General features: G+C 45.5%; 1 long non-coding RNA gene across 1 annotated transcript; it reads left to right on the top strand.

The window, feature by feature from the left end:
• The first annotated feature begins 408 nt into the window (after positions 1-408).
• Positions 409-3,585, top strand: LOC123133168 (uncharacterized). Its single transcript, XR_006465174.1, has 6 exons — positions 409-1,567; positions 1,715-1,773; positions 1,924-1,968; positions 2,100-2,274; positions 2,795-2,872; positions 3,390-3,585. It is a non-coding gene; the product is annotated as an uncharacterized lncRNA (long non-coding RNA).
• Positions 3,586-9,133: the final 5,548 nt, after the last annotated feature.

Genomic DNA, 9,133 nt, shown 5'->3' with positions numbered 1-9,133 from the left:
GACTATACGCCGGTGTACGCGGAACTGCCACGGGTGCCTGACCTGTCCTTGGCCGGCATGGCACCAACACGCATCCTGGAGCGCCGGATGATGAAGAGGGGCAATGCACCGGTGGTTCAGATTAAGGTGCAGTGGGGCGACAGTTCACCGTACGCAGTCACCTGGGAGGATTTCGACGTGCTGCGCAAACGCTTTCCTGCCGCTGCAATCTGGGAGGTTGAAGACGCAAGCTCACAGGAGGAGGCTGGATCGCAAGGTGGGGAGAATGTCACGCCTGGCCACTTGGCCACCACTTGTCCAGCGTGACAGCTAGGATCGGTCCCACTTGTAAGTGTGAGAGAGGTGAGGCGAGGGGAGAGTTTAAATAGGCACCAGCCGGCTGTGGTTGGGCATGTGATGTGACAAGCTGTATTCCTCATCTCGAATCATTCCTTTGAAACGAAGCTTCTCTTCTTCCTCTCCAAGTCTCTCTGTTCTCTCCTCCCCTCTCTGCCGATCCCCTTTCTCTTTGGTGTGTTACAGCGTCCCCGAAGTGGCTCCCGTACTCCTCCGCGGGTGGGGGCGGAGCGAGGCGTGGCTCCGGCGCGCTGCCACCGGTGGTGGTCCTCGTCTTCCTCTTCGTCATCGCGCCGTCGATCTTCTTTGTTGTGCGCAGTGGCAGCAACGTCCATGTCGCGTTTGGTTCGACCCGTCTCACTCCCTAGACCACTTCTGTTGGAGGAACCACTTCAGCCATGTATTTCGTACGAGGCACCACCGATTCTTAATTTGGGGTCCCGTTGCGTCAGGTTGGTCCATCCGCGCTTTGGTGCGCCTGGGCCACGAGTTTGATGCGCTTCTGCGGGTTTAATTTGGTGGTATGCTTGCTAGTTCCTTCTACTGGCATCTCCATCTCTCACCACCATTGCGTAGATAGATTAGCAGGATCAGCTCACTGGAGACTAGTAGAGAGCATACCAAGCTCACATTTTCAGAATTGCTGTGTGCACAAACACATTTTCAGACTAGCAGAAAGCTGCCACCACAACCTCTATTTGCATGCATCGTTACTTAGCTTGGAAGAATGACTACACACGTATGCATTCTAATGATCACATACATGTATCTAGCTCTCCCCATAAAATATTTGCATGCATGACAAAGCTCCAACACGTACACTCTCATGCTTACTTAGATTAGAAGCATTCTGTACAAGACAAACTACTATATGTTAGTATTACTTACACTGTGTGTGTTCTAGCATGTTAAATTTAACATTCTAATATATTTCTTTGAAACAATAGTCTGGCATAACTTATTTACTCCACTTTTTGAAACAGTAATAATATTGAATTATTCATATATTAATCTAAAATAATAACCAAACAACTAGAGGACAGTGGATTAGTAGCATGCATGTGTGACTTAGTTTTTGGTGTGTTTTGCTTGCAGGTCATTGTTGTGAAGGCTGCCACGGGAAGGAGTGGGGGATTTGGCACAAGGCCGGTGATTGAGTCTATGCTCTCTCCTCCATGGAAAGACCTAAATTCAGCTTGACAGAGAGCACACGATTGGTTTCAGCTTGATAGTGGGTGAACTAAGCCATTTTTATTTAGTTTGCTCTCTGCTATGCCAAAGCCATCATTGTGATCCTGCTGTTGTTCCCCCATGGTTCCCGGGCGGCTTCTGTTCTGAACCTGACCCTGCTGCTTCTGTTGGTTGGTTTGGTTGTCAGGGGCGAGTTCCGCGAGGAGTTCGTAGCAGAAGAACCCCAAGAACAAGTCCGTCGCCGCCGTAAGTTCCTTCCAAAAAACTAAATCCCATGCCTGATTTGCTTTGTGTACCTTCATATGGTACAAATTATCTGCTAGGTACTGTAGATTGGTAATTAGATTGTTAGTTGCTATGGATAGGACCATGATCCGGGGTAATTTTTTTATCCAGGTCGGCAAAGCAGCCGGTGGGAGGTGGAAGAGCTTGAGCGAATCGGTAAGCGTTAGCTGCTGACCCAGCTTCTGATTAACCCTTGCTTGCGAATTCTGTGTAATGCTGAGTTTCCTTGTGAATTCTGTGTCTTGATCATGGACAATGGATTCTTACTCTCTCCTGCTGTTTTTCAGCATCCATGGCCAGTGCACAATCATCATGTTCCTTGCTTACAAGATGGCAGTGTGAGGAAGCTGTGTGATGGTCATGCTCTGTGCTTTCTTGCAGGGCCGGCTGAGCGATGCGGCGGTGAAGGTGGTGAACGAGATGCTGCCGTCGGGCGCCGTCGACCAACCACCCAAGGCAAAGGTGCTCCCCTCCCTCCCTCCCCTATCTGTTTGATTCGATCCGGCAGCTATGGACTTGCTCATGCCTCTGAGGATTTTGTTAATTAATTGTTGTTCCCTCTACTATTATTATTCTTGCTCCGCTGTAGACTAAACTCCGGTACCATTGTGTACCACTTGGCTCCACAATTTGTACCTTTTTATTTTCCTTGCAGCAAGAATTAATCTTCTGTTTGATTGCATTTTCCATGACATTTTGGAATTAATCTTCTACTTGATCGCTAGCACGGTCGTGATGATTGATAAACCACCAAACAAAAGGAAAATTGCACATTTGCTAGCATTACAGTGTGAAGGATGCTCTGCTACTCCAATGTGTCTTTTCTGTCAAAGCTTTCTTGTCAAATGTATGTGTTCAGAGTTGAATCAAAGTTTGAATAAGGCAAAGTTGCTAGCATTGCAGTAGTACGCCCTTCCTAACATATGTATTTGTGATGTTCCTCACGCCTCTCTGTTTGCTATGTTTTATTGGTGCTCTGCAGAAGAACTCAACTCACTGGATGCAGGGAAGGAGATGGAGGGTGACACACAGCCATGGAGAGGAGCAGCAGTAGCTCAAGGTCCTTTCTCCTCCACGCCACCTCTGCCCCTCTCTCGTTTTGATTTGCTATGTTGGGTTCCAAGATTAGAAATATTTTTTGTTTCCATCTTTATCCATGTGCTATCATTAACTCTGAGAAAATGTTATGTTTTTGCTGATTAGTGGCAGTACATCTTTGCTTTACTATTCCTAGCAGCTGCAGTTCATCTACCATAAACATGTTGTGTACATTCTGAACCCCCAAACATGACACAAGTGATATGTATATGCAGCAGGGAATCGTCAACTTGTACAGTTTGTTGACTGGAATGTAACTTGTACAATTTTTACTTGAATATGTTCAGTTATGAAGTCGTGTAGTTGTTTTTTCTCATCAGTTCTAAACTGCAGTACTTTACTGAATTGTTGATGATGCTGAATGAATCTAGCTTGTTGGGTTCAGTCTCTTGTTTAGATGGAATAGCACCCCATCACCTGTTGTTGTTGTTGTTGTTGTTATTCACCCTATCCTTGCTGTTCTGTTTTCTTGTTGGCAGATATTTTGAGTAAATTCAAGACGAAAGATGTTCAAAGAAGCTCCAAGACATTCTTATATAGCAAGTTATGTAATAATAGCTGGGTTATCTGGGAATTTAATGTATCTTCTCTCTGTTTGTGAATGAAATAGTAATTATGTATGTGAATTAATGTATCTTCTCTCTGTTTGTGAATTTCATGTATGTTTCAGAATTACAATTTCTGTTTCATATGAAATAGTAATTATGTATGTGATTTGAAAATGTGTGCAATGGAAACATGACTCATGCGACCCACTTATCAAAATAATTTGAGCACATTTGAAATTTCTGACGTGTGGGACCAGTGTATGATATTATGATATTTGGGACAAATGTAAAACGGTGGAAAATAAAATGGCAAAAAATAAAAGATCATACGCTGTAAAAGGCCGCATCTAGAAATAAAAAGGCCGAATTGCCGGGCCAGGCCCATGTAGCTAGCAAAAATTAATAGGAAAAATAAATATGAAAAAGGCCGAATTAATGGGCTCGACCCATATAAACACTGAATTAGACCGGGCTGATTCTTGTGCCACGCCAGCTTGTCACGCTGGATGCCTACGTGGCCTGGGGAGGTTGCTAGTGACCAAAAATTTGGTCGTGGAACCAACGACCTATTACATATCACAAAGAAGGTCACTAATTTCAGTTTACGACCGCCAGCTTTTGACCTTCTGTTTTTGGTCACAAAAAGGTCGCAAATGAAAAACTATGACCTTTTAGTGACCAATAGTGATGGTCACAAGTTGACATATTTCTTGTAGTGTGCCTTGTAGTGGCCTATGTAGACGATTTCCTCATAGACGTGGATGTGCAGGTCGACGGTTTCTTGCATGGCGAGGCACTGTGCGGCGAGTGCGGCCTCGAGGTGCACATTCTTCGTCGCGACCTCCGGCACCTGCAAGGCCACCAGGGCTTGAAAGAGTTCGTCGCCATGTAGGCTGATGAGGGTGGCAGGCAATGAGGAGCCTGGGCGCGCGGGCTGGAGCAGTACGGCAAGGTCGTCCGCGCGCTTCTTGATGGCGGTGAACTTGCGGATGGAGTTGACCATCATGTCGTCCATGCGAGAGGTGAAGCCGGCGTCGGCGAGGGCTACAATGCATGCGGTCGCCAGCACTGTCTGGAAACGCTGCGCGGTGCAGGGCCGCAGGCCGGCGCCTTGGATGATTTGGTACAGCCGACTGCCACTCGCGTCCATTGCCTCCATAGGTGCTTGTGGCTTCTGGTCACTTGGTCTTGGATTGGAGTGAGAAGTGTTGCGCAGAGACTTGGGAGTAGATGGATTGGAGTGCTGGGTTGCCTTTATTATATGAGAGTCCAAACTCTGTTGCATTCACATCATGCTGGCTCTAGTCTGCTTCTCCAATTAATTCCCTCTGCATGTAATTGAGGATGCATCATTGACCGTTCAACGTCTCGGGAACCGCTACCCTCTTCCTCCTTGGCATTCAAGCACCTATGGACCCGTCGACGACGAGGTGCCTATGGTGACCTTGTAAATTTCAAGATGATAGTGCAGTGCGTGTGTGCGTTCTAGGGGTGAGTGTATGCGCGTGTATATGAGCGCTTGCATCTGTACTGTGTCAAAAAAAACATAAATGTGTGTCAAAAAGAGACTAGTCAGTATACTCAATATTGTGCACCTCGGAGAGGAAAACGATAGAACTAGTACGTATTTATTTACGGTGCAGATTCACTCATTTTGCTCCATATGTACTCCATCTCGGTGTAGTCTAGTCACTTGTTAAAATCTCTAGAAGGGCAAATACTCCTTTCTGGTTTACAGGGCTATACTAGCAAGTAGTTGTACGTACTAGTACAATAGTGGGCTCACATAGCAATTTTGTCTCATGCAAGAGCCTGTCTATATGTGTGCTCCAATGTTCGCAACTGCAATGTTCGGTTTGCGCTTGGCTCTTCGCCTCTTCGAGAAGACGAACAATGATGTTACTACTACTACTTCTACAGTGTCGAATCCACTGCTGCATGTCCGTCCACCGCGAGCGGGACGGATAGCTTGTTGTAGAAGTACTACTAAGCAAAAGTCTGTCCTCGTTTGCAAGCAACAGCGCGCATGGGCGAGGGAGAAGGCGTGTAGTAAAATCAAGCTTCTCCTCGTTCTACGAGTTGACGCGACACATCATAGCACTGGCCCCACATGCTTGCCTCTAAACTTGGCTGAAAGACCCGCAGTGTACAATATATTTGCTGTAACCTCTAACATTTACCCACCACAAATTAAAATATATGTGGCCGTATGCATCGTTCTGATGCAGAGGCCGTGGAGTCCCCCCTTTTCGAGAAAAAAACAAAGTAAAATATATATTCCCGTCTTGACCAGATGAGCGTGCAAACTACAATCACCAGGGTGACAGGTAGGGCCAGAAGACTATTTTAATTTAAAAAAAAACTTCGAGACGACCACATAGCATGGAGTCGACCCCAACGATTTTAAGCTTACAGGCACGGTACACGCTATCTAGACTACTCTACACATGAAACTGCCACACGAGCGCCCGGTTGCGCTTGGCTCTTCGCCTCTTCGGGAAGTCGAACAATGATGGTGTACTACTGCACTGGAGGAGTACTATAGTACGCTTCTGGCCATCTGACACCGATTGAACTGCTGCATGTCCACCGCGTGTGGGAGGGGGAGCGTGTAGCGAAAGCTTCTCCTAGTCTTGCCAGCCACGACACTCATGGGCGAGGGAGGGATGCTCCTGTCTTTGCGTGTATGACAGGTGGGCCCGACAGGTGTGTGGCCAACCTGTCATACAGCCAAAGGCAGGTGCAGTTAAGTCCGCGAGGGAGAGGATAATCAAACTTCTCGTTGATGTACGAGTTGACGCGACACATCAAAGCACTGCACTCGATATATTTCAATAATTTGCATTTACCGATGCATTAATTACAACGCATGCATGCATGCCGTGACTCTTCTTTTGATAGTACTTGCATGTGTTGATTTAATGCACCTTGAAGTAGCACTAGTAGAAAAGAGGGCTTTGGTCCACCCCGGGTTAGCCCATTAGTCCCGGTTCAGTCCAGAACCGGGACTAATGGTGGCATTAGTCCCGGTTCGTGCACCCAGGGGCCACGTGGGCAATTTGTCCTGGTTCGTTTGGACCTTTTAGTCCCGGTTGGTGCCACGAACCGGGACTAAAGGGTGGGATGCCCATTAGTACCGGTTCGTGGCACCAACCGGGACTAAAGGTTAGACCTTTAGTCCCGGTTCAAGCCACCAACCAGTACTAATGGGGTTTGAGGCATTAGTACCGGTTCATGGCACGAACCGGTACTAAAGGTCACATTTTCAAACTCCACCCCCCCCCCCACCCGTGGATCGCCTTTTCAGTTTTAAAAAAATAAAAGAAAATGATGAAAATGTCAAAAAAATAAAAAAATAAGTTTCCCATGTGATATGTGGTCTAGTTGTTGGGAAAATTTGCAAATGTGAATTTTGACTTTATTTGCAAAATCTCTCTAGAATTTAGTAAAATGGGCATAACTTTTGCATACTGACTCGGATGAAAAAGTTTTTTATATGAAAAATCATCTACTCGAAAAGTTACATCCTAATTTAATTGGGGGAACCCCGTTAAACATTTTTAAAATCCTCAAAAACCTAACAGAAAAAAAGTTACGGGGCTTTTAAGATCTAGAGTGGGAAAAATCGAAAAAATTTCAAACTATGGTCAAACAATGGTCAAATAATGGTCAAACTAATTATTCTAGAATATCAGTGTTACTAAATAATTATTTCAGTTATTTTGAATTTTGGTCAAATCTGGTCAAACTGTGGTCAAACAATGGTCAAACTAATTATTCAAGAAATATTAGTGTTACTAAATAATTATTGTTTTTTAAAACAATAGTTTCAAACTCAAACAATGAAATGTGTCACTTCATGCTCACGCAAAATTTCTGAGGGTTAATAGGATTGACATCTTACTATTGTCAGGAAAACAACAAGTGCAGACTTGGAAACGATGGAGAATAGAACCCGGAAGTTAAGCGTGCTCAGACTGGGGGAGTGGAAGGATGGGTGACCGTTCGGGAAGTTGGATGATTAGGAATGAGGAGGGGTGATTAGAGATTAAAGGATAAATTGAGCAGTGATGAGGGGTGGTGATTAGAGATTAGAGGTTAAAATAATTCAGAAATTTGAAAATAAAAAAAAAATAAAAAAAAAATCAAAAAAAAATCAAAAAAAAATCATAAAATTTCCTTTAGTCCCGGTTGGTGTTACCAATCGGGACTAAAGGTAGAGCTCCACGTGGCCGCGACCTTTAGCCCCGGTTCCAGTTTGAACCGGGACTAAAGGTGGGAGGCATTAGTAACGGCCCTTTAGTCCCGGTTCAAAAACCGGGACTAAAGGGCCTTACCAACCGGGACTGATGCCCCCTTTTCTACTAGTGTAGTACTCCCTCCGTTCCTAAATTATAAGTCTTTGTAGGGATTCCATTATGAATTACATACGGATGTATATAGATGCATTTTAAGTGTGGATTCATTCATTTTGCTCCGTATGTAGTCCACCTAGTGAAATCTCTATACAGACTTACTCCCTCCGTTCGGAATTAGGCTGGTCATAGTGGGGAGTAACTTAGACTAGTAACATGCATACGTTACTAGTATATGTTACTACCTCTATAGTGCATAGTATCATAGATAAGTATCATAGATGGTCCCATTTATTGCCATGCATGACACATAGTAGCACCATATTTATTATGTTACGGTATCTACCTATGTTACTATAACCATCTCTCTCTTCTTTAATTGCCTGCCACATAAGCATGTTTGCGAGTCCCGAGTGCATGATACTACTTATGTTACTCCCACTATGGCCAGCCTTACTTGTCGCGAAAATGGATGTATCTAGACGTATTTTAATTCTAGATACATCCATTTCCGAGACAAGTAATTCCAAATGGAGGGAGTACATTTAGGAACGGAGGGAGTATAAAATATGTGACGGTAAGCTTTGTAATACCCCGGCCCAAGTCGAGAGATGGTTGTGCACGAGGAGGGCGAGATCATGCAGACCGAACAGCAACAGGACCCGACGATGGAGCTCTCTAAGGTCTCGATGGACCTCACCGTGCTCCACTGCCCCCTGTGCCTCCGCCCCTTGATGCCTCCAGTGTATGAGGTTCGAATACATCTCGTCCGTTCGGCTGATTGAGCAAGGTGCAGGTTTCTTGATTGATGTGCTGTTGGATTGATTTCTGCAGTGCAAGGGAGGGCACCTGGCCTGCACGGACTGCCGCTTTGAGCGCCCCGGGAACCAGCGACAGTGCCAGAAGTGCGAGCGTGGCGGTGGCTTCGACGTGCAGAACACGACGGTGGACTCTGATGAAGCCATGTACCTAGGGTAGGGTCATGGACCTGTCCAAGATACCCTACCCAAGGACATCTCTATAAGAAACCACCTGTCAGTCGACCTAGAAGTATTCCACTTGACGGACTTGAAGACACTCGACTATGAATCCAACCACTCGACCACCAAGAGATCTAAAGTCAGTCTGCACACAAACGGTCGGTCATTAAGTAGCTTTTATGGTCATCATAACACTTTATGTGGGGCCTTACCAGTAACCCCCGATCTTAATGTACTTTAAACCCTACATAACTGAGGGCCGGAGGGGTCTGGCGAACTCTATATAAGCCACCCCCCTCCTCAGTGTAAAGGGTTCGTACCCCTGTAACTCATACGCATA

This window comes from Triticum aestivum, chromosome 6B, assembly GCF_018294505.1.
Source record: "Triticum aestivum cultivar Chinese Spring chromosome 6B, IWGSC CS RefSeq v2.1, whole genome shotgun sequence".
NCBI lineage: Eukaryota > Viridiplantae > Streptophyta > Magnoliopsida > Poales > Poaceae > Triticum > Triticum aestivum.
Note: the sequence above shows the minus strand (reverse complement) of the source record. Positions and strands in the feature narration are given on the sequence as shown.